This window comes from Aricia agestis, chromosome 8 (assembly GCF_905147365.1).
Source record: "Aricia agestis chromosome 8, ilAriAges1.1, whole genome shotgun sequence".
In the NCBI taxonomy this organism is placed as follows: Eukaryota; Metazoa; Arthropoda; class Insecta; order Lepidoptera; family Lycaenidae; genus Aricia; species Aricia agestis.
The window spans coordinates 5,137,931-5,165,480 of record NC_056413.1 but is presented as its reverse complement, the minus strand read 5'-3'; the positions used below and the strand labels follow the sequence as shown (position 1 = coordinate 5,165,480).

The following is a 27,550-nucleotide window of genomic DNA, read 5'->3' as shown; positions in this document are numbered from 1 at the left end:
TCAGCTAATGATATAATAATATATTTTATACTAAATAGTCTCATTGAAATTAGAAGATTACATTTTTCTCGCAAACACTGAACTTTTCACAGATTTCAAAGACGTGCGAAAAGTAAAGTTAGATTGTTGATTGTTGCCACTTTTTAAGAATTTAAACAGTCATTTATTGTTCATATTAAAAAAAACAGCTAGTTGGCCTGCTGTATGGAGAACGCTCGGTGAGTCACAGTTGGACATATTTTTATATAAGTATCAACTTATTCACATTTATGGCCCCACACACGTCGGAGATATATATCTTAATATAATACACAATATATTATCTGCCGGGGACATTATTTATAGTTAAAATTAGAGAAAACTATTGAATATTTGTTTAACAAGTGTTAACGAAATTCGGTGTTGAATTACATATATTTCATTAACATAATTATTCAGGAAATACAATCCGTTAAGAAGTCTGGAGGTGGAATTAGTAATGGTAAAAATTGGTTCCACAAAAGACGTCAGAACTTAGGATAGTGTACATATTGTGTATATACAGGGTGTAACAAAAATAAGTGATAATACTTTAGGGTGTGTACGTGTTCCTTGGAGAGAGTTCACTGTGAAAGTAGCAGCGCTGAAAGACCAAAAAATTTTTTCACTTTTGTATGGGGAAACTCGTGACGCTCGGACCCTTGCCCATACAAAAGTGAAAAAAATTTTTGGTCTTTCAGCGCTGCTACTTTCACAGTGAACTCTCTACAAGGAACACGTACACACCCTAAAGTATTATCACTTATTTTTGTTACACCCTGTATATTATGTATGTCACATAATATATACATATTTAAATTTATTAAATACTAGATCTAGATGACCCAGTGAACTTCGTATAACTTTCTCTCCTTTTTTAAATCTGCCCTGGACTATTTCAAGACCGGCCAAATCTCAGAATGTGCCAAATAACAGAAAAATTCCTCCAGTAGTTCGTGAGATAAGCCCTTTCAAATAATTTCCCCCGTTTTTCCACATTTCCCTCTATTTCTTCGCTCCTATTAGTCGTAGCGTGATTAAATATAGCTTATAGCCTTTGTCAATAAATGGACTATCTAACACTGAAAGAATTTTTCAAATCGGACCAGTAGTTCCTGAGATTAGCGCGTTCAAATAAACACTTTCAATTAATTTCCTCCCGTTTTTCAACATTTTCCTCTCTTTCTTCGCTTCTATTAGTAGTACCGTGATAAAATATAGCCTGTAGCCTTTCTCGATAAATGTACTATCGGACCATTAGTTCCTGAGATTAGCGCGTTCAACAACTAACAAACTCTTCCGCTTTATAATACTATATGTTCCGCGCGGCTTCGCCCGCGTAATATAGGAATGTCATCGAAACTGTACATTTTTTCGCAAAAAAGAAACCTATGTCCTTTCACGTGGTCTATTCTTCATGTGTGCCAAATAACATAAAAATTGCTCCAGTACGTTCAAATAAGCCCTTTCAAATAATTTCCCCCGTTTTCTTCACACTTTCCTCTTTTTCTTCGCTCTTATTAGTCTCAGCGTGATAAAATATAGTTTATAGCCTTTCTGGATACGTAGACTATCTAACACTGAAAGAATTCTTCAAACCATTTCAAATAATTTCTCCCGTTTTTTCCACACTTTCCTCTATTTCTTCGCTCCTATTAATCTTAGCGTGATAAAATATAGCTTTAACCTTCCTAGATAAGTAGGCTATCTAAAACTGAAAGAATTTTTCAAATCAGACCAGTAGTTCCTGAGATTAGCGCGTTCCAATTCAAATTGTATTGTCTAAGAAAAAATGTAAATTTATTTTGGATACTTAAATAAAAAAAAGCCTTTTAAATAATTTCCCCCCGTTTTTTCCACACTTTTCTCTATTTCTTCACTCCAATTAGTATTAGCGTGATAAAAATAGCCTATAGCCTTCCTCGATAGATGGGCTATCTAACACTGAAAGAATTTTTGAAATCGGACCAGTAGTTTCTGAGATTAGCGCGTTCAAACAAACAAACAAACTCTTCCCAATTTATTTTTTTTGGAATAAGGGGCCAAACAAGCAAACGGGTCACCTGATGGAAAGCAACTTCCGTCGCCCATATACACTCGCAGCATCAGAAGAGCTGCAGGTGCGTTGCCGGCCTTTTAAGAGGGAATAGGGTAATAGGGAAGGGTAGGGATGGAAAGGGAAGGGAAGAGAATAGGGGAGGGTAGGGAAGGGAATAGGGGAGGGTAGGGAATAGGGGAGGGTAGGGAAGGGAATAGGGTAGGGGATTGGGCCTCCGGTAAACTCACTCACTCGGCGAAACACAGCGTAAGCGCTGTTTCACGCCGGTTTTCTGTGAGAACGTGGTGTTTCTCCGGTCGAGCCGGCCCATTCGTGCCGAAGCATGGCTCTCCCACGTATAAACTTTCCTCTATTTCTTCACTCCTATTAGTATAAGCGTGATAAAAATAGAATATAGCCTTCCTCGATAGATGGGCTATCTAACACTGAAAGAATTTTTCAAATCGGACCAGTAGTTTCTGAGATTAGCGCGTTCAAACAAACAAACAAACTCTTCACAATTATAATATTAAGTAAATAGATCATTATAATATTAGTATAGATTAGTATTGATATACCTACATCACTATAGAAAACAGTTTCTTCTTAAAATGGCAATTAGTTGAGTAATTAGGTAGGGCCCCTAAGCAGTATTAGCCCAGGGCCCCACAAATCTAAGATCCGCCCCTGAATAGCCTATATTATATTTTATACCCGAGAGAAGCCGGGGACCCGCCCCGGCTTCGCTAGTTAATTAATGCAAGTCAAATTAATACTTAGTTATTTACTTATATTCAAGCTGATAATGAATTGCGATACATAGTTTTACATAAAACACTAAAATTGCATTTAAACACTAAGCTTGGGGGATTTCGGAATCTGCGAATTGACTACGAAAAGGATTACTCTGTAGTTTATGGTTCGTTATGAACACCACAGAGTAAATCTACCGCGCACAGTTTGAATTTCGAACACAAAATATACGCAAGCGTAAAATTGACAAAGGCCATATCGCTCAAAAGGCTCGACGAACAATAAGTGATTGAAAATTTCCAACTGCATTGTCCAAATTTTTGAAACACAGTTCTTGACTGTACAACTTTTCCAGTCAACGTTTTATTTCAAGTTATTTGTTAGCACTGCACTGTAGGAAGTTATTAATGATATTTTTAATAATAACTAGCTGTCCCGGTGTCACTTTAAAACCTTCCCTGGACTTCTACGAATATTTTAAGACTAAAATTAGCCCAACCCCTTCAGCCGTTTTTTAGTTTTAGCGTTACTAACATAATTGAAAATCCATTTTTATATATTTGACTTTTAAGTATTATCACAAATCTTTTGTATGGGAGTATAGAAAAGTGTTGTTTTTAGACTTTTTCAGGAAATTTAATTTTTTTTAGGAATTTTTCTCTCCGTAAGAACCATCCTCGTACTTCAAGGAATATTTTTAAAAAAGAATTAGCGAAATCGGTCCAACCGTTCTCGAGTTTTGCGCTTAGCAACACATTCAGCGACTCATTTTTATATTATAGATAATTAAGTAAGTACTTATAATAATTAATGTAGTTGAATGAAAGAAGTTATGATTATAATATGTCTTAAGTACTGAATAAGCACTGATGTACAACTAGATGAAGGATAATACAATTATTTCTTAAAAACAGATAGAGTGCTCTACGATGTCGCAAAACTACGTTTTTGAATTAAACACAAACGTCGGGTCGACTCAATAAGGACTTATAAAAAATCTTTCCATATTTTAAGATAATTGGAATCTTTCCATTCCAACCTAGGCTTAGAACGATTATAATGATCATAGATAGTAATTGTTACGAAGATGTCATAAATTAACGATAATAATTTTTCTTCTGATTCTAAATTTCCAAATAAGTCTGCATGTTTTCACCTATATAGTGCGAAAAGGGCTGATTTGTTTACCAATAACAAATTACCAGCATTTTTCACATATTGTAAAGGCTTTCTCAATAATTCTGTGAGAATATAGTATTACACAAACAAAAGGTATGCGGGCATAGTACAGTACAATATCAGATTACCCTTTGACGCATTCGCGGCGGTGTCGTTGCACTCAATGCAATTTTTTGTCTTGAAAACGCGCTCGAATTATGTATGCGGTATGCCGTCTTTTGTCTCGAATAAATTACTTTAAATGCATACTCTGCTTTATTATAAAGCTGTAGAGTTTTTGTAACCTAGCGAGCTAATGTTACCAGCTACAGGACCAACTTTAGTAGAATAGTAGACCACGGGGAAGGATGCATAGACAACTTTTTTGCAATTCTACTTGATACTATTTAAAAATGCCTAGTTGTTACTTAATCATCACTAACAAGCATCACTAAATTAACATTAGTGATGGTTTCCTAAAAATTTTGTATGGGCTCTTCTAGACTGTAAAAGAAATATAAGAAACGGCGTATCGAGCTATAAACTCTATATAAAACGTCAAAATATGTATTGTGTATGCAATTCTGTGCCTCGTTATTTAAACACGTAACCACGTACTGTAACAACATCTCAACTATTGGCGGCAACGCAGCCATGTAGACATTTTGTCGGTACCACAACGCAACTGCAAAAAAAACTGCAGCGACACCATTCACACGTAATCATTGCTTGACGGCATTTTGTCGTTGCGACGTGGTGTGGTTGTGTGTGTGTTGGCCCTAAGTTGTTTAGTAGTAAGACTTTTACCATAAATTTGACTAATTATTAATTATACACTGTTTTTATATACGTATTAGAATGGGTCGTGAAATCTATAATGCAGTACGTGGGCTTCTGTAAGCATCAATTAACGTTATCTAATGTCCGCCCACCATACTTCCCAGCCATTTGTGTGGGAAATTAGGCAACCGTGACATAAAAATGTTATATTTTGATACTGTTTGATTTAAAATATGATTTTGTGTATGTGATCGACTAATGGGATGTACACTACCGTGACAGCGAAAAGAAGGAACGGCTATTTGACTTGTTCTCTCCTTACATACGATTTGACGATTAATTGTAGATGCAAACATTCGCACTTGACATTCGCGCGCATGTAGAGTTATCTTAACGAACAAACCAGATTTGGAGTCAGTTATTAAAGGTTTATTGTGATTTAGTGTGTACGCTATCATAAAAATAGTTCATCGTCTACTAAAATCTTATTTCCACGGATTCGGACCGAACGAAGTGCGAAATCACACAATATTGGCAGTCGCATATTATTTATCGCGCTTCGTATAATTTGCTATGGCGCGGGCGTCATTAGAAAATATAAATTCTAAAATCTCTCTTGGTACTCTTCTGAGTTTCGAAGGAGCGCCAGATTAACGAACAGTTCTTCTATCGGTCACCAGTTCAAAGGTTAATTGAATGGAGGGACTCATGTTATTATTACTAACAATTATACCTAAAGGAATGGCAGACGGTTGCGAAAGCGTGGTGTCGCGTTACGCTGACGCGGCCGCCACGGTGTCAGTGAACTAACAAGTATTTATGTTTACTTTGTATTACTCATTGTAGGTTGTAAGTAAGTATACTAATGTTAAAAAAGTGTGAAAATATACCTGTCTACCTGTCTACCTCTATCTCATTACAAGGATGATTCGGGCTCCAAGTAAAGACATAAGATAGTTTTTATTGTACCGTTACCAAAAGATTTTACGTTGCCAATAGAATTTCTGCGGAATTTCAACATTGCGGTCTGCGGACAACATCGTACAATAATGAATAAAAAATTATACTATCTGAGCTATTCTTCTAAGAATGGCTGCGCTATTAGGCTGAGTTTGATAAAATTTAGCGCATTTTGTATTGTTTTACCAGTACGAACGTTGACTACTGTATCTGCTAAAACGTTGAAGTTGGTTTATTAATAGCATGTTTATAAACTTCAGACATAGCGAATATGACGTACGTGTCCTAGAAAGCCTTGAGATGCAGCCTATAGATAGAGCATTCTCTCGAGAGAGGACCTCGTGTCATTCCAACTTAGACATGTTGGTATGTGAGTATCTGTCACCTAAGGTTCCATTTACAGAACATTTACAGAAAGTTTCTGCATTCTATACATTATTTTATTATTTGACGTAGTGTGACAAATAGAAATAATTTTATATTGTGAATGTTTTAATACATGTTTTAAATAATAATTTTAGCGTGAATTCAAACCCAAACTAGACGAAACGGGGCGGGACACGGTTTCTTTGTATAGTTTATAATATGGTTTTATTATTTTTCAGACTACACGAGGGGTGAGAGGCGACGCAATACGACGTAAAGCTATACGAAATGGAAATGAGTTTTGACGTGGGAGAGCCATGTTTCGGCACGAATGGGCCGGCTCGACCGGAGAAATACCACGTCCTCACAGAAAACCGGCTTGAAACAGCGCTTCCGCTGTGTTTCGCCGAGTAAGTGAGTTTACCGGAGGCCCAATCCCCTACCCTTTTCCTTTCCCTACCCTCCTCTATTTCCTTCCGTACCCTCCCCTATTCCCTTCCGTACCCGCCCCTATTCCCTTCCCTACCCTCCCCTATTACCCCTTAGAAGGCCGGCAACGCACCTGCAGCTCTTCTGATGCTGCGAGTGTCCATGGGCGACGGAAGTTGCTTTCCATCAGGTGACCCATTTGCTCGTTTGCCCCCTTATTTCATAAAAAAAAAAATGTCAAGCGGTGCGTTACACCGACATTATTATCAGTTATCACATTTTAATTTTGTATTACTTTAACGCATCGCCAACACCTACCTTCAGCTCGATTTGATCCGTCCCAGACTCTACATAGTTAACTACATTGGGCAGTGAGAAAATCTTACTCCCACTTTTTCATATTAATTTTACAATGTTTGAAAAAAAATTACAAAGTACCTAATGTATGCGTGGAGACGCGCGAAGCTAATACCGATATGCTAATAGACCAATAAACAAAACAACAATATGGAAATACAACAGAGGTGAAGGAACCACTTATGTATTAAGAACGGCGTAAAACTAAATTATTGTTATGTTCCAGCACAAACTCATATTTTATTAGTCTTTGTTAAGTTCATCATCATCATCGACTTACAACATTAGAAAATAAATTAATTATACTTACTACATGACGCCCGCAACTCCGTCGTGCCAAAATTCGTATTGCGCACGGGAACCGTACATTTTCCGGGACAAAAACTATTATTTCTCTTCACGCTTTAGAGAAAATAGATCTTTCGACTTGACCATATTTTATAACTTAAGGAACTCAGATTTAATTAATAAAAACATTAAATTCTTTCTTTTAAGATCCAATAAAAACCGGTAGGCACGTGGTGCTGTGCCCGGAATAAAATCACCATAAATACATGAATTTTACTACAACAGCCATAAGTTTGGGAGGCGCCATGGAAACCCGTTGTAGATATGATGCCGGCGCCGCCCACAGGCATCTAATGTATTAATTTGTTTAAACAGGTAGCGCTACAGACTTTGATTAAAAAATATTGTTAGTCGTGAGAAATTAATGACTTTTAGAAGAAAGTTTAGAACACATAATTACCAAAAGAATAAACCTTTATCGGCGAAAGTCGCATTAGAGTCGAGATAGAGCAGCCAATGATTGTAATGCACTCCGGAGTGGCGGAAGAGCTGCAAATGTTCTGATAGTGTAGCTAATGAAGATACGCCTTTGGATGGAATACTCCAATGAGGCGTCGAAACAACAAGCAGAATAAACATCGTACTCCGCCAGAGTTGTGTCGGCCTTACTCAAACACATTGCAGATTTATACGTGGGAGAGCCATGCTTCGGCACGAATGGGCCGGCGCGACCGGATAAATACCACGTTCTCACAGAAAACCGACGTGAAACAGCGCTTGCGCTGTGTTTCGCCGAGTGAGTGAGTTTACCGGAGGCCCAATCCCCTAACCCCTACCCTATTCCCTTCCCTACCCTCAACTATTCCCTTCCCTTCCCTTCCCTACCCTCCCCTAATACCCTATTCCCTCTTAAAAGGCCGGCAACGCACTTGCAGCTCTTCTGATGCTGCGAGTGTCCATGGGCGACGGAAGTTGCTTTCCATCAGGTGACCCGTTTGTTCGTTTGCCCCCTTATTTCATAAAAAAAAAGAGTAGAGTTACTCTACAATTAAGGTTAGGAAACTGATGACTGATGAGTGATGAACTAAGAAAGTCTATTTAAATTCAAGTCTTTATACGATTATAGAGTTTACTCTGAAAACAAGTAGATATTTTATAAGGTGTAGATATTTCATATCATAATTTAATCTATTAGGTAAACCCTTATCCCTTCCTTATGCTAAGTACTCACATACGGTTTTGCTCAATCGAGCAATTACATCGAAAAAAACCCGCGGCTTGGGCTTTCGTCCACACATTTAGCATTGCTCGATAGTTTTATTCTAAATCGATATATTTCATTCCATCAATCCGGCTCGATCCGGTTCCATCAATCCTTCGAGCGGCTCGATGCGAGCCTTCGAGCTGTCAGTTTTGCGGTCCACACAGTAATTATTACTCGATTTGGAGTAAAATTATCGATCAAAACCGTATGTGGGTACTTAGCATTATACGTAGTTAATTATTAATTTATCTTGTGCAAAAAACTCAAGATATCCGTCAGTTTACCAAGAAAATGTCGGAAATAATTCAAATCGGAAACATTTTCTAACTCTTACTTTCTAAAGTTGATTTATCTTTTTTTAAGTTTTTCTGGTCAATCGTAAGATTTGCACTGGTTCAATCTTTTACAGCAACATTTACAACTTATAGTTTACAATCAGCGTAGAGAAGCAATCTAAAATTTCTACGTCGTGTAAATATTTACATTGGAGCCGTACAGGAGCGTTTTGTAGCTCTTAGCAAGTTAATTAGAGGTATTCAACGATCAATAAAAACTAGATAAATATTTAAAGTGCGTATCCATACTGGCCGTATAAGAGGACACTCGCGGCGCTGGCTTGCGCTGGCATGCAAGTAAAAACAATGTACATACTATAATGAGTGGATGAATTATTGAAATTAACGGACCGACAGCAAAAAAAATGTATTTTTTGTGCAGTGTTAATAAAATTAACCTGTATGGTTGTAACGTCAAACTGCCTTTGAGCGTATTTCGTCGCCAAACACCAACAATTACCTGAAATAAAAAATATATCGTTAGTCATGATGATTATTGTAAGACAGAGTAGTTTTCGTCTGTTTTTGTGTTTCTGTGGGCAAACGAGCAAACGGGTCACCTGATGGAAAGCAACTTCCGTCGCCCATGGACACTCGCAGCATCAGAAGAGCTGCAGGTGCGTTGCCGGCCTTTTAGAGGGAATAGGGTAATAGGGGAGGGTAGGAATTGGAAGGGAAGGGAATAGGGGAGGATAGGGAAGGGAATCGGGCCTCCGGTAAACTCACTCACTCGGCGAAACAAAGCGCAAGCGCTGTTTCACGCCGGTTTCTCCCTGTATATCATTACAACTACTCTATCTACTGATTTCGATACGGTTTTCTTTAATAGATGAGAGATTTTGGAGTGATTCAAGCGAAAGGTTTAGATGGTATAATATTTAAATAATATATTATAAAATGATAATTTTAGAGGTTGTAGAGAGTATGTCAATTGTCAATGTTCACGAGGGAAGCCACACTAGTAGCGGAATAAACTTCATTTTATGTGGTTTATAAAACTGGAACAGACATTTGTGGGCGCATCGCAGTTGGTTAATAGTTTATTATTTTTATGATACAACCGTAAAACTCGATACTGTATTCTTTTATGTTAATTGTTTAAGTTATTGTTTGTTCATATATATTTTATTAGATACTGAATGCTGTAATTTTTGTGTGGTAATTCGGTAGGCTTAAAACTTTTATAGCTTTGGAAATCTTAACTTGATAACTTAACCCTAGATTACTAACCTTCGTCGATTCGACGACGCGGTTTAAAAAAAATATTTCTATCTTTTGCTCGCGCGATCGCACTTCTTCCATATTTTAGCAGCTAGCTAATCTCTGTCGACCCGTTGCCCTTGCGATGGACGGTAGCATTTTGTACGTGGGGGGGGGGGCTATAAGCGCCATACCAGCAACCATGGCTCGTCCTTCCTAGCCACTTCCCCCCGTCCGCCAATAATAAAAAAGGCCGGGGATGGAAGTACTCCCCCTAAATTATTTCCCAGGTCGCTTTGGTCCGCAGGCGTGGTAGTAGTGGTGTGTGCGGGAGTGGACCCATACACGTTCCCTTGGTCCTGGCCGGGGCCCGCACGCACCACCTGGTTAACCTGCTGCGTCTGATGATAGATTGGGGCCTGGTCAGGCGTGTAATCGGTCTTTTCATGGTTTTCCCCGCGTTTTGTCGCGGGGGTTTTCCCTTAAAACGGTATCTACAAAATAGTATTTTCCCATGCAGAGGGGTATAGCCCCTGGACATGGTTTCCCACCCGGGGCCCCTTCGCGGGACTCGGCGTGTGGGAAGTTACGAGCCATGGCTCGTCGAAACGACGAGGGTTAGTATTAACGCGACATTTTGTGTCTCATCAACTCAACACCGAGTGTTGCCGACTGTACGAGTGTTGCCGACAGTCCGCTAAGTACATAATCTGTGCGCGAGGTGTGAGTGTATTACTGTGTGAGTGGTGCGAGTGAGACTGTTTGGCGGTGTTCTGCTAACTCTAAATCCGTCCGGTGTCGTTACCCGACGCCGCTATTTCTGAACGCAGTTTCGCACAGTATTATGACCGTATTATGTATTTTAATTTTCAAGTGTACACGTTTGAAGTGATCTGTGTATTTGAATCATTGAGGGTGAAAACTTCTTTAGCGACGCAGCGTTTTTAGACATGGACAAAAATTGTTAAGCTCGCTTCAGGACATGTGCTGATGGAAAATTCATGAGAAGGGTGAGTACTGAGTAGACCACCGGCATGGCGTAAGAGAGATGGTTGTATATTTGTCGCCTACTCCTGCTGCTTCGCTTTCATTTATTACGGCCGATGAACTTCCGAAGTGCAACCCGTTATTAAAATATATAGAACAATTCTTATCTTTCTGTATGTCCTGAATAAGAAGCATCATCATGTAGAATCTAGCCCAAAAGTAATCCTCTTAGCAGCGTCCGTGTCTGAATTTCAGCCATCGAATTCCTCTATTCCTTTGTCTCGGCATATTATATTCTACGCAATCGTGTCCGGCCAATCGAAATTCTTAATTGATTGGTTTTGCGGAGTTTAATTTTGTCGGCTAGTATCAACATCACCTGGAATTTAATCCGCCATACTCTCAGCGAGACGAGGCGGCCCTTTTTTCCATAATCAAAGGGCAAAAAGACCTCGGGCGGTATTAGAACCGGCCGGCGCGAATGCCTGAGAACAATGCGCCAGGACTCTCCTCACATGTCAATACTGTAATTTACAAGCCGACTATTTGTATAGGTCTCGTGAATTTTTGTCACCTGAGAAAAGAAGGACCTGCTGCTGCAAGTAGCCTGCTGGCTTAACATTACCATAACGATAAAAAAGGATCAAAATACGAACAGATTTTTAGGATTTTCTCCTAAAAATCTGTTAGTATTTCGATCCTTTTATCAATCAGAAACAGATTTATCAATCCGTCGTTTGGGTCTACTTAAGTATTTTTCTGTACGTGGGAGAGCCATGCTTCGGCACGAATGGGCCGGCTCGACCGGAGAAATACCACGTTCTCACAGAAAACCGGCGTGAAACAGCGCTTGCGCTGTGTTTCGCCGAGTGAGTGAGTTTACCGGAGGCCCAATTCCCTACCCTATTCCTTTCCCTACCCTCCCCTATTCCCTTCCCTTCCCATCCCTACCCTCCCCTATTACCCTATTCCCCCTTTAAAAGGCCGGCAACGCACCTGCAGCTCTTCTGAAGCTGCGAGTGTCCATGGGCGATGGAAGTTGCTTTCCATCAGGTGACCCGTTTGCTCGTTTGCCCCCTTATTTTATAAAAAAAAATAATAAAAAAAAAACTCTTTCGGTAGTTTTTCATAGTAGGTAGAAAAGTAGACATGCAGTTCTGTCTTCGAGAATAGGAGTTAGAAAGACATGTTGTAATAAATCTATTGTTATTACTGGGGTGTAGCCAAAGTCCCTTTCGTTAAAAAAGGATGACGAAATTCGTTATCAAAACGTATGGGATTTGACATTAGTCTTCGAAAGCTAAATGTCATTTAGCGATGACTTATGTCAAACCGCATACATTTTGATAACGAATTTCGTCATCGTTTTTAACGAAAGATAATTTGTCTAAGGGGCTCTTTCTCTTTACTATCTATCTAAACTACTCGACGTTATATTATTTTTCCCTCATAAAATCATTGCTTTAAAATTAAGCTAAATTACCTATTATGAATGAAATAACTATTAAGTGGGCATAATATTAATTATTATTGGAAGTTACCGAACATTCATTAATTGGTAATATTCGGAGATGCGGGCTTCAAAATTTTTGAAATAGTATATAATAATGGTCACTCTCAATTAATTCACAATACTAATCAATTAGTATATAATATACATATATATTTTACATATAAGTATTTTTTTTATTCAAGTTTCGGTGATTTATATTAAAAGGATTTGAAAATTGAATCCACAAAGGAAAATGATAGGAATGAAAGGAAAGTTACTGACTAAACAATATTGTCATAAAGGTTCATCTTTCGCTTCCAATTTAAAAGACTTCATCAATTTAAAACAAATTACGAATCATTATACCAAATAATATGAAACACAATGCTCCGTCGGTTTCGCAGTCGCACGGCCGCGGCGCATGTAACAAGATCGCTTCGTTAGGGCCGCAGATTTAAAATAAAACTGTTCGCAGTCAAAACAAAAAGAGAACTGCACAGACGGCTGACCTGTAAACTGCATCAGCGCTCGACCGATCCGCCTGAACTGAACCCTTAAATCCTCGTGGTAGAAGCCACTTTAGCGTGCCCGGGCGGCGTCATCCGATCTTTTTCGCCGCGCGATTCTGAAGCGTTTTATTTCAATTGTCTCCGCGGGTGAATTGCCCTATTTTGAGTGCAAATTTCGATCCCAGGCCCTGATCGACCGTCCTACATACTGCAGCATAAAGCGTCATTATGACACACTCAAAGCGCCAACAGCCTGTAGCTCGATGTACCCGAACAATTAACATCACGAGAGCTCGTTTGTATTATTCAAATGTATTTCAGCATTTCAAACTTTAATGTCCGCGTTTTAACCCGGAGCAAAATAATATATTTTTTCTTTTTGCAAAGCTTCGTGTATTGTTCGAACCAATCAGCGTATTTGCTGTATGAATATTGACTCGATTCAATGGTCATTTAAAACTGCATACAAATGAGTGAATTTCTAGTTTGCAAATTCATAATAATAGAATGTTGTTTTAATTTGCTAATTACCTATGCTTTTGTTTATTTCGATAATAATAATAGGCAATTGAAACAGCCTTTTAAAACATAATATGTGATTAAAACAGCATAAACAAAGATATTATTTAAAACATTCCTTGGTTATTCGTAAACTAATATAATATCTACGGACACGGTTGATAACGCTTTAAAGAAAGAAACGCAAAATATGAATGAACATCGTCAAAAAAGGATCTAAACTCAAATTAGCCTTAATGCCTTAATTGGCAATAAAATCAGCCCGTATCAAGTGGAGACTGAGCGGGCATGGATGGTGTTGACAGACGCATGACTCAGATTAGCGCTCAGATTACCTTTGTGCCAGACAAAATGGCGGCATTTCACATTTGTCTGCCGATTAAATTATGACACGTCACACGAGCTAGGGACGAAAATCGAGAATCTGTCCCTGATTCTAGATTTTGACTCAACAGGTTTAGAATATAAAAAATACTTTAAATAGAGTACAGAGAATCCAAAGTATTTGGCATATATCTGCACTTAGAGATGAATTTTAATTAAATAATTACATACTTAACTGAAATGAACTGAAGATTTTGACATAAACCCCATACATTATTTGTCAAACTCGTCATTAAATTGAAGTTAATTCATCATTAAATAGTGCGGCCCTAATCATAAAATTAAGCGGTCTTGAAAGTTACATATGTGATATGGTTACATCTTTAAGGCCCAATTTTACCAACGTCTGTTAATATTAACAGCTTGTTAAAATGTCATGTCTTCTCTTTCGTTCATATGAAACACGAGAGAAGTAACGTGATTCTAATTCGAGCATTAACTTTAACAGTCCTTGGTGAAATTGGGGCTAAATCTTAAGAATATAATACGAGTACGTAGCGCATTTTCGCAATTTCGATTTTTTGTCCCACAACCAACCGACAAACTAAAAAATTTTTTTAAGCAAGCAAATTGCTGTTCCAAAAAAAAATACCCAAAACTATTACCAACTGAAACACTTTTAGATTGGGTCTTATGACCCAACTGATCTAATGTTGGTCGTAACTCGTAATGTTGGCCATCCCGAAACCTCAAGAATAGCTGATGGTGTGCATTATGTATTGAGTTTAAGTGGGTCGGAAATCAGGATTACGCGGATCGGCCATTTTGTTTAACGACGTAGCGTTTCATGACTCTGCGTTACTTTCTTCTTTTTTATAAAGTAAGGGGACAAACGAGCGAACGGGTCACATGATGGAAAGCAACTATCGTCGCCCATGGACACTCGCAACACCAGAATTTGCTATTTCGGAATACACTCTCTTCTTGAAAGTTTATTATCTACCCTAATTTTAGTCTTCGAAATTTTAGTCTTCTATTGTAAAAAATGATTCCTCCTGTTACATCTTCACGTTTAAACCGCTGGTAACATCCAGAGCTAGTTTTTATCCTGGTAAAATGTACGGTCCCGTTTTATAAGCAAAATTATAGCGCTACAAAAAGTCGAGTTCTTAAGGCGACGCCTTGATAATTTGGCAGGCAGCGATATCGATTTTTCTCAGCAGTGACTAAAGCTAAGAAATTAAAGTTCAGTGTCAGTATTCATCATGTCTTTATCTTTGAATTACCCATAGCATAACACGATTGGTCAACTTTTATGACACAGAATAATCAATCAAAAAGACCTCTATAAGAAAAGGGATTCTAATTTTACCAACAGAGGATAGTATTTTAAGCTTCCAAAATTTGTACATAGATTGGTTCAAGCATACACTTTATTTAATATGCCCATAGCTTATATGAAATATATTTATGGTTTTTAAATTACGCGACAAAAACCATTTTGTCGCTTACGCCCTTTCCATTTCTTGCTGTTCCATTTCTTGTTTTGCAAACAAGCCATCTAAAACATATCCAACACGATTTTTTACTTTAACGCGGCGTCACCTTAATATTCGAACTCAACGTCGTTCATAACAGGAAAAGAGGTATTATAACGATAACGGAACGAACAATCGTGAAAATCGTGAATAATTTAGTCAATTTCTCACTGATTCTAGAGCATGTCAAGCGAGCGACATGACATGAGCTGGATTCTGAATAAATTATCATGCTTGAGAGAATTTATTTTTATACATATAAAAGTCGAAATGTCGAGTTGTAAGTAAGTGTCCTCTTTAGCATACAGAAAACTCAGTATAATTTAATACATAATTATATTTCTGATTTTATTTACAAATAAAGTGTACTTCATAATAATTTATGAAGTAAATTTTATTCATAAAATAAATTCAAGGAATTATGCTCGTAGACATTCACGTCGTTTCAACTTTCAACCACAGGGACTTCAAAAAGTTTCTGAAAGGAAAACTTTCAGAAACTTTTCGGAAATAAATTATGTTTGACATTTATGTGAGCAGTCAATAAATCCGTGGAAGACGACAGGTGCTGAAAATCGATTCGTAATTAAGGGCGGGCGTACATTGAACCGGCTTTTTCCCCGTGAATGGGAGACATTATACAGGCTTATAATACTCTGTAACATAAAAGACGACATACTCAGGTGCTTTCCGACTTTTTCTGAACGCAATTTTGTGTAACGTGTTTTTAAACGCGCTGTAAAAAATTATACACTCATCGAAACGAGACAAGACGAGATGAGACGTTAAAACGTCAAACAGCCTCATGTTACTTATTTGACATATTTTAATTTGTCAAATCGCGCCCCGATTCTTCTCGTTTCCTGTTACCCCTACTACAAAATAAGGGCTATGAATATATGAATTTTAACTGCGTGGATTTTTTTTCGCAATTTTGTATCTAACAGATTCAATCTTATGCGAGTATCCGCACATGCGGTAAAAATTTCGCGATATAAATTAGCGAGAGTCAAATCCTTGCGGTTAAAATTCGCAGTGCCCATAGTCCCTAAGTATTTTAGCTAAAATATATTTAATATTAAGCTCTAAAGCTCTCCTTTCTATGTAGAGCTATAACCGGATACGCCAGGGTATAAAATTCCCAAGAAGTGCACTGTCATGTCATGAAATATTAATATAAAAGATATTTTCACAGAGTATAATAATATTATGACGCTCACTTAACTCGTAAAGAAGAGGGTGGCTAGATTTGCAAGAAAATGCTCTAATCTTTGCTCTAACTTTATACTCAATCAACCCTGTATTCATACTTATTACTTACTAATATTATAAACGCAAAAGTGTGACTGTCAGTCTGTGTGTTACCTCTTCACACTCAAACCGCTGAACCGATTTTGCTGTAATTTGGCATGGAGATACTTTGTGTCCCGGGAAAGGACATAGGATACTTTTTATCCCGGAAAAATGTACGGTTCCCGCGCAATTAACGAATTTTTGCGCAACGGAGTTGCGATCGTCATCTAGTTACATATTATATTTATGTAATTTAAGTATAAGGTTCATGGTTCATTAATGTATTCACTTGTTACTCGAGTCATTTCCAGCGTCCGTATTCGCGCTGGCGCTAATTAAATATGAGAATTTGCAGTCATATGCAACTGTTAGAACTAGTTTATTACTGTATTATGGCAAGCAATTACGTTCAAATATGGAACTTTCGAGAACATTAGCATTTCTATAGCGGGCTGGGTCATTGTAAAGGTCCAGATTGTAGTGCTTCGATTCTGCCATCCAACATTACTACTGCTTCGGTGTCATTATACAAAATGGCGACTCATGAAATGTCAAACTAACTTCAAACGTGTTCTGATTGGTCAGAACTTTGTAAATCAGGTATTTCATGTTTGGTTTGAGGTGTTTTTTTAACACGCATTAGCACACACATTCCCGGAGCACCATTGCCTAGTAAACCAAGTATCGACAGCGCTTGTTTGACGGATACCTATGAGAACTATTTTGCTGTCAGCCGTATGCACTATGCAGTATGACTGAGCCTGGAGAAAATTGTATTGATACAACAATACAGTTTCGATCCGAGATAGTAGAATCGGGGCATTAGTACCGCTACAGGTTTATTAAATATTAACGACCTTTCAGTTTATATCTCCGCAAATGGTCCGGCCTGCATGCAGCGAAAATTATGAACTTTCCGTAGCAAAATCATTATTTATGTCGACTTTTATCAAATTTACTTATAAATAATTCATTGTGTAAAATAAAAGCCGTTAATGATTTTTTAACCAGATGACGCCAGCAACTCCGTTGCGCCAAATTTCGTTTTTCATGCGGGACCGTACATATTGCCAGAATAAAAAGTATTCTACGTCCTTTCCCGCGACTTAAAGTTGGGGAATGGAGATACTTTAGCAAACATCAAAATCGGTTCAGCGGTTTGGGCGTGAAGAGGTAACAGACACACAATTATTATAGTAAATACTAGATGACGCCGGCAACTCCGTTGAGCTAAAACTCCGTGCATTTTTCTGGAATGGAAAGTATTCTATGTTCTTTCCCGGGACTCAAAGTATCTCAACGCCTAATTTCATCCAAATTGGTTTAGCGGTTTGGACGTAAAGAGGTGACAGACAGACACACATTCGCAATATTAGTATAGCTGGATTACTATCGAGTCAGACCGGTTAAAGCTAAAACGAAATTAATGTACTAAACGTTCATTGTTTGTTAAACAGGAATTATAAGATGGCCGCGGCGCACGCGCAGAAAAAGCGCATATCGTTGTAAATAATTGTAATGCAGGCCGTGTGATGCCAGCGAGGCCCCATGCAGGCCATGCCAAGGAAACCGTACGTCAGATACAACACTCATATTAAACAATACAATGCATTAATCTTACTGCTTACAGAACGACTTATTTTGTCTGGAAGTTTTATCAGAATGTAAAATTTTTCCACGGTTTTTATAAAACTATAATGCAGCTTGCCTAACTTATAGCTCTAAAACATGGTCCCTTTCCAAAGTGCATAGAGAAAAACTAGCAAAAAGCAAGAGAACAAATATAGAGCGCAGCATGATGGCGTGCAAACTGCAAGAGCGACAGCTTAGCCTAACAATTAGGATGAATAGTTAATAGCATGAGGCGTCACTTGACGCAAGTTGTTCGTAGAGTCAATATCCTGAGGATGCTCCGGTGTTGGGGCGAAACGCGCGTCGAGGTTTTCCACTTGCATGGTGGTGAGGGGCCTTGCACGAATTTGCTAACATTATTGCTTGTGGGGTGGCGCTGTTTGCAAGTTCTTGCATGTGAGTGTACGCATAGGCAGTGTGGGAGAGGAGGGAGGTGCTGTACGCATGTCTATGCGTACACACACTCATTTACTTACGACCCTTCCCAATATTTGATCTATCTCTGGTTTTGCCCTACTAGAGATAGGAATAGCTCACATTAGACATTAGAGATATATATTTTATGTCAATTTTGAGCTATTCCTATCTCTAGTAGGGCAAAACCAGAGATAGATCAAATATTGGGAACGGCCGTTACAGGTTGAGGTTTTAACTACAATGTTATGGTGTATATTGTTAAGTCCTTGGTACGCCCAAAGTGGTGAAACGATTTAGCTTAAATTTGGTATAGGGATATTTTGAGTCCCGGGAAAGGACATAGGATACTAGATACTATTTATCCCGGAAAAATGTACGGTTGCCTTAGTGAAAACCATTTTGGCGCGACGGAGTTGCGTGCGTCAACTTGTATAGAAGTAAGAACTGCTTATCGCTTGAGATAAACAAGGATAAAACATTCTACATAAAACTAGTAATAACAGCTGGGTAAGAATATTTAAAGGTGTAAAAGCTACATAAATACATTAAAATTATTAATGATCTATTATTTAATTTGTTAATTTAAATATTCTAAATAGGCTCATTAAACAAAATCGTATTTTGGCACATATGTTCATCGTCCCTGTGGCGCAGAGGATAGCGCGTTGGACTTCTAATCCAAAGGTCGTGGGTTCGATCCCCACCAGGGATGCTCGATCTATTTTGGTGTTAACAAATTTACTGTTGAATAATAATATTATAATTATTATGTCACAGTAATAAAAACCGACATCAATGACTCTACTTCTTCTACTAATGAAATAATTCTGCTTTATAATTTTAGTATCAACAACGAATACAATCAATAAAATATTACATCGAAGCATATTTAAAGTAAGAATCGTGAAAATGGGATTCGTGACTTTTAAATAAAAGTTCAGTTGCAAACGGAAAACATTTCAGAACCCTCGTTAGGGACTGTCACAAGTGAAATATGTCAAGGGCTAAGTCAAAGGGTGTACTGTAAAAACCGTAGATGTTTACATAGTAGATACGAGTATGGCATTCGAGGCAACAAAATGCGCTATTTTGGAGATTGGGGCCATTTTAAGTTTTGACGTTTGCGGTTTGAGGTAGGTACGAATTTACTTTATTCATTATTTCAGTTTTTCACTAGTGCTAACCAGTAGGTACACAATACCTAGTCTAGGTACTGTGTACCTTGTGTAATCTAGGTAACCTAGAATAAAATAATTATAAAAGTCACTATTCAACAATATGATAATAATGGGTGTGGTCCGTATCAGTATAATGTGCAATATGCCTAAATTAAACTAACGAAACATCAACACATCTACATGATTATATTATATTTTGTATTCGTTTTTTACCTGTCAAATATACATAGTGCCGTATCTGGAGTTTTGATATCTTTGGTATAAACCGCATTCAGAGAGTTCCCTCACAGGTGTTTCATAAAGTTATGAATAACAAAGTAAAGGTCGCAGAGTTATGTTACTTCGTCTCTTCTTTATAAAAGTATTTATTCAGAAAAAAGCCTTATCTTTATTTTAATTTTATACGTTGTAGAGGCGTAAATCGTAATATTATAATGCGTCTATAATGTCTTACTTGAGTAAAAAGTATTTTAAATAGAAAATGTTAGTTCATTGCAGAAGAGGAGACTATAGAGTTTAAAACATAAAAACATGGAGCAGAAATTATTAGCCAAATGTATACTTACCTTCATCCATACTAATATTATAAGTGCGAAAGTGTGTCTGTCTGTCTGTCTGTACCACTTCACGCCTAGACGGCTGAACCGATTGGGCTGAAATTTTGTAAAGAGATACTTTGAGTCCCGGGAAAGGACATAGGTTTTATCCCGAAAAAATGTACCGTTCTCACGTGATAAACTAATTTAGCGCAACGGAGTTGCGTTCGTCATCTAGTATTTAATAATAAACCTTGAAAATATTCCGTAGTCCAAGCCGTAACCCTTAGGGCCTGATCACACTTACCGAGTAGACCAACTCTACTCGGAAGGTGTAAAAGTCTACTGCGGGGCTAAAATGGTCGCCTTGAAGAATCATGATATGAACCATAACATGATTCATTTTTCTAAAATCGCAAAATGCAACTCTGCTTGCAATTCATTTCTTTTTTTGTACTGTTTTGACATTTGTCAGTTTGACAGTTTTGACAATTCATTTGCTGAATTGATTGAGAGGAATTGCTAAATGTGACCATTTTAGCCCCGCTGATAGGATTAGGTTATTTTGAATATGAAATCTGAAGGTCAAAACGCCAACATGGTAAACAAAATAACTCTGTTACACAATCCCATTGTCCTACAGTTATCAATATTAATGTGAACCCAACCGATGTGCCAAGTTCTAATTGAATGATAATCGAACTCCATACTCAATAGGTGACACATGATTGATCATATCCTACCGCCCTTACGTCACCGTGCCAGCTACTGGCAAGCCCCGCTTATCTTGCTACTTACTTTGTAGGTTAATGTCAAAGTTCAAATTGATATCAAGCCAGAAAAGCGGTTCGGAATATTGGAATACAGGTAGTCTAGAATTTTTAAAACACCTTAGTAGTTTTTGAAATGTGTTGTCTTTCTTTTAAAACTGTGATAATTCTTGTGCGCAATTAATTGTTGAAGATATAAAAAATTTATCCAATTTTGACATAATAAATCTGACATGAGACATCAGTACCAAGACAAATTGATTCAAAATCGTTTTGAAAGAAACCCTAGAAAATGTTCCAAGTACTGGCAAGCCACACCTGGTCTTTGTATTAGCATTTAGCATGTTAATCACAAACATCTACATCTCCCGATACGATCGAATTATGCAAATCATAACGACGGCAAAAATGGCGTCCATTGTTGTCCGACTTGACAGATGTCACGCGCCGCCGACTTCGCGCCATATTTTTTGCAATTTGTAATACATCCTTGATATGTGCAGCAGATAGCATTGATGCTAGCATATTATTACGTAATGTATTACAGCTTATGTCATAGTCCAAACGCGGCCTAACGTTTTTGGGGTTGCGCCTTAACTTGTAGAGATGAGGTCATCCGTACTTTGCAGGACAATAAAACAATCGAGTAATCAGTAATCATACATTTTACGCCGTATGGTAGAGTCTACTAATTTTCGATCAGTTCACAAATGTATCCAACTTAACTAAGTTTTCTCTTAAAACAGTAAAATTAGTATCGGTGTGTCACAAGCACAACACAAAGAAGAGAGAGAGAGAGAGCTCAGAGAGTCTGTCTCTTTGTCTGACTCTCTGAGCTCTCTCTCTCTCTCTTCATGTCCAAGCTTCTGAGCCGATTTTCTTAAAACTCTGTATGGGATAGGATACTTTTCACCCTGGAAAAATGTACGGTGCCCATGCGATAAACGAATTTTGGCGCAGCAGATTTACAAGTGTCATCTATTATTATTATAAAATAGAGATTAAGTTGTACATTATAACTAAGTAAAATAACAAATTACTGGCACGTGATTAGTTATGTATAGCAATATGCTATTAATCACAAACATGACGGCAAAAACTACGGTATCGACGTTAAGTATAGCCTGACATGATACTCTCGATATAATACTGTATTAATGATGGGCTAATGGTTGATTCAATTTAGAAACCTTTTATGATTTTGCGATAGAGGGCAAAATGTTAACATTTGAAATGTTCAATAAATACGTCCGATTTCTAAAGAATCAGGAAAAAGTTTGACTGAAAAAGTTAACACTAAGGCTGGTATAAATAGTCAGTAAGTACTCAAGATGCATCTCGGTCTCAAGACATGGTTCAGGCTCTGTGATTGGTTGGCTGTCAAAATTTGGACCAATCACAGAGCCGACCCGCGTCTTGAGACCGGGTCGCATCTTAAGTACTGACTATTTATACCAGCCTAAAACTACTTAACCCTACCTACCTATTAGTTAGTAGGTACCTAAAAAAATCAAAGTTAGTCGCTTTAATATTCAACTAGAACCGAAAATGATTGGAGATAGAAACCTGCAACAATAAATTTAAGTTGCCATTTTGACTTCAGCCTTCCTCGACAATACGTCATAATATTATAGAGTTCCTAAACTAAGGCCATATTTCAACGGGAATCTAGGTTTAGCATCAAATTTGCTGCAACGCAGTAAAATTCATACTGTATTGAGTTATTGACAGTTTACTGCTTACTGCAGGCAAACCATAGAAATGACACATCGACTGTCGAGGCATAAAGTACGTCAAACGGTGGGGCCGTTTGACGTGCCCTTTATAGTTATTTGCACAGGTTATTTGGAACTATTTTGTTGATATGGATGGATTGAGAAACGTATTGATGATGTTGCAATTACCTAACCTAACCTTTAATAAGAGTGCGTATTTCCTCTTAAGGCGGGGATCAATCTCAATCCAAAACGATAACCTTACACACAACCAAAGACCAATCGTATACACATCGCAATAAGATTCATTTTAGCTTAGCATAAAACTGTAGTTACTAGGGGCGGATCTTCTCTATTTTTCATGTTTTCTTTTAAATATCTTTGGAAATAAATATTAAGAAACAAAATTGTTCGGTTCAGAAGATTTTAATATAGATTTACTAACAATTTATTCAGATAAAATGTATAATTTTCCTAGTTAGTACTTATACTTCGATATTTCGAGGTGAGTTTGTAAATTAATTACAGCCAAAGTATTACGTTTTATTAAAATGTTTATGGTTTAAGGTATTTTAAATATTGTACTTTATATCTCATATTTTTTACATTTTTGTTATTATATTGGAACTAGGTAAACCGGGAGTCACGGAATAACAAATTGAGGTTTATCCTCGCCTTAAAGGCCGGCAAAGCACTTGCTTCTGATGTTGCGAGTGTCCATGGACGACGCCACGGTAGTTGCTTTCTAATGTTATAAAAAATACATTATATCATAGAACTCTCCTAACATGTATTTTTCAAGAAAAATCAAGAGCATATCTTTGAATCAAGGCATTGACTCACGATCGTGCGTGCTTTTACTTCGCATATTAAACGCATGCTTCTCCGAAACCACCTCATTATTTGAACACATCTCATACGCGGGTTGGCATGTTTACAGTACTCACACATCCTCTGCTAAACGTGATTATTATATCAAATATTAATAATAAATACCCGCTGCTATGAAATGGAAATACAGTATAAATACCATCGTTCTAGAAAAAGCCTTATTCATCGCACTTATTATCCTCATAATTTTACACTAAAATTATGTAGAGTTGGTAAATGTGTGGGCAGAGCCGCAACCAATAATTATATTTAAACATTTTAATTTTAAATAAATAGTTGCACACTTGACTCTCCGTCCTCATTTTCGCAGCTATATAATATAAAAAGTGAGACAAAGACGCATCGCAATAAAACATGCAATAACTAAATATATAAGGGTACTTCATACTTCCCAGTTCCCACCCACCAGCACGCCTGAGGCCACAACTGCACCTTTGCGTTATGCCGCGGCCGCACATGCGTCTATCGTACGAAGCTTTGTGCTATGAGACGATATATCATTGGACGATACACGCAGATCGTCCAATGGTATCGTTTTACACTACTCAGGTGCGGCCCGGGCATTACAATTCGCCGCAGCTGCGGTCAACTTGAAATATGCGTGTGCGCAGATAATTATAATATTACAGTCAGCTCAAATTTAAGTGCATATTTCTTAGCTCTAGAATACCCCGGATTTTTGCGCTAAGAAATATTAAGCAGTTAATAAAATTAAATATACATATTCGCATAGGAAATATTACGCAAAAGACGGACATACAGTAAATAATCCGACTAAACTCCGACATGATGCACATAATATGTCATTTCTATACATATTATAAAACAAAGTCGCTTTTTTTCCCTCATGTCCCTTTGTTTCCTTTAATCTTTAAAACTACGCAACGGATTTTGATGCGGTTTTCAAGAGTGATTCAAGAGGAAGGTTACAATAACAGTAACTAAATAGTGGAAAAATACTGCTATTGTTGGGGTTTCTAATGTCATAATGTGATAACGTAATAATGAATACAAGTCAAAATTGCTGAATCGATTTTAATCATTTTTTCAGTGACTATATATTTTATATCCGATGCGAGTCCGGGGCAGGTCGCTAGTATCAAATAAAACTTTCGTTTGTCAAATATCGAATAATTTTTTTTGTTTACTGTCTATGCTGGTGCTGATGCTAGCGTGAAAGTATTGCAGTTAAATTTACTATTAGAATAAATTGGCACTTAATAATATTATTTCACAAACGGAAACAAAACGATCTAAATAGATTTTGATGTGTTCCAAATATAAATGCTAAAACAGTATGTTTTATAGGTCACATTATTTATCGGTCCCTTCCCGAGCTCAACGAGTTTATTATTTATTATTATATCATCCGCTCTAATTCATATTCAGAAATATAACGCAACCTTAAAATATTTACCTCCTTAAGAGGATACAACAGGGGCTAGAGAAATGAAAAAAAAGTACGTGTAATATCTATAGCTGTCTCCCTTACCTCAAGCCTATACCGCAGAACGCGATAGAGACAACTGCAGAAAATCCAGAAAATCAACGATTCGTTGTCCCCTGATTCCTTCTCCAAAACTTAACCGATTTAAGTACTTTTTTCATTAAAGTTTAAAAAAAGGCTTGAGCTGTGTTCCTATGTTTTGCTTTTTTTGTATAATCTAGCCAAATCTGTTTTCTGGACGTTTGAACACACTGGAAAATCTGGCTATTTTTTTGGGTTTTTGAACGTTCATATCTTATTTAATAATTAAATTATGAAAAAAAAGAAAACATAGGGACATTGTATTAGTGGCCGTAGATATTCAGGAAAAAAATTATAACTCTACTTGCATTATCCAGGGAGGAAACAGGGGACAACGTTTGTATGGAAAAAAGGGCGGTGTGGAATCCTCTTAATGGCCCAAGGAGCAGCGACAGTCAGACTTTCGTCATTTTATAAAAGTGCCTGATAGACGTACGAATTTAAAGAACGTGGGATTTAAGTTCGTGAACTTACTCGGCTCGCGTCGGTGACACACGAGAATCGCTCACTCTGGATTACCATGCCTCCAGGCTCGCGGCTCGCGGCTCTTTGCTGACACACAGGCGATTAAGATCGTCGAGCCATAAGTCCGCGTACTTACTCGCACGTCTGTCACCCCTTTCAAAGTTTTCTTTTTGTCTTTTTGGGATAAAAAGTATTCTATGTCCTTTTCTGGGCCTCAAAGTATCTCCATAACCAGCAAAATCGGTTCAGTGGTTTTGGCATGAAGAGGTAAAACACAAACACACTTTCACATATTATTGTATAATATTACTAGTATGAATAGTAAAAGCCAAAGGGGATCGTATTCTGTAACAAGTCGGTATTCTGCTGAGTTCTCAGAACGCGACAGTGTTTCCTGCCGAAGCAATTACAGGATGAAGAGACTTTTTGTCGCCGGGAGGGCTCCGGCTATTAAGTGGGAATAGCGATCGATCGCTAATCGTGTCAGTATGCCACTGGTTTTCATCAGTAAAGTATACTATAAACAGTAGAATTAAAGGGGAGCAAAAAAAATTCAGTCAAAAATGTGATCGCTACGAAGTAACTGTTTTATCTACTCTTTTTATTATATATTTTGTATAACAAAAAAAAGCCGGCAACGCACTTTTCTGACATTGCTAAATGCTAGCAGAGTAAACAGAACGAACTTAGTTCTGTCTACTCTGTTGCTAGTGTCCATGGGCGACAGTAGCTGCTTTCCATCAGGTGAATTTATTTAAATTTTTAATATTTAAAATATTCTTACTTTATTCACATGAATAATATCACATGATAAGATGATTATAGCTGTTCATCGAGTGTGAAGAGCGATCATAGTCCGGGAGCCCGGGGCCGGATCGATTGGCGAAGTTAATTCGGGTCATTGGGTCGTTTTTGTCCATATCGGGTCCTTTAATTGCCTTTAATTGAAAACGCTTTTTCTCGCTCCCGTTTATTGAATCTTAAAGGTATTTTAAGAGTTCATTTTGTAATTTGTTAAGCGCGAGTGAAACGTGATTTATTAAAATATGATTGTTTATTATTATTATTAAAATATGTCATGAAAATTATAAAGAAGAAGCATAAAAAGCAGTTTATTTCGATGCTTATCATAAATCCAAAATAATAACAAAAAATGAAAGTAGTTATTTATAAATTAGGTTAAAATTAATAAAAAAGTAGAGGATCATTGTTCATTAAAATAAGTTAAAAAATTCTAACCACAATAGTCAGTGCCATAGCAAACGTGACGGTCAACACCGATTTATACTTTAAGAATGGCAAGAACACGTAACAAAAAGCGATAAGAGAAAAGTAGAAAAGAGTTGCATTTGAAAACACCTTTATCTTACAACAGAAACTAATTATCGATTTTATTAGTCGCGGAGCCGGCGCCGTCAAACGGAACGCAAAACGACCACAAAACCACGCGATTTACATACCGTCCGTTCACAAATATTTTACCTGCTAAAAGACCTTTATGTACAGGACATAAATATCACTTTCCAGCCAAGGACTCGGGACAGACATTCCTCACGAGGAACGCGGCGATGGGCCACGATAAAGGTGTAGACTGGCCACACCGGCTAAATATAGGAGCTGTCCTTGAGTTGCACTTGACAAATACTACGTGAAATTCTGCAGGCTGTTGAACTTTATAAAATACTCTACTGCATCGAAGACGTAAAATAAGCTGAAAAATTGTGGTTACGATTTAGTTATTAGCTGTTTGGATATAAAGCGAGTAGTAGAGTCCTACCTCTTTTATCGACATTGAATTAGTGTCTCTTTT

At 37.5% G+C, this 27,550-nt stretch overlaps 1 protein-coding gene and 1 non-coding gene across 2 annotated transcripts in view; one reads left to right on the top strand and one right to left on the bottom strand.

Annotated features, from left to right (window-relative positions):
• LOC121729288 (division abnormally delayed protein) overlaps positions 1 to 27,550 on the bottom strand; it is a 126,519-nt gene that overhangs the window by 61,064 nt on the left and 37,905 nt on the right. The gene's annotated exons all lie outside the window — the stretch shown is intronic.
• Positions 19,297 to 19,369, top strand: Trnar-ucu. Its single transcript has one exon. It is a non-coding gene; the product is annotated as a tRNA-Arg (tRNA).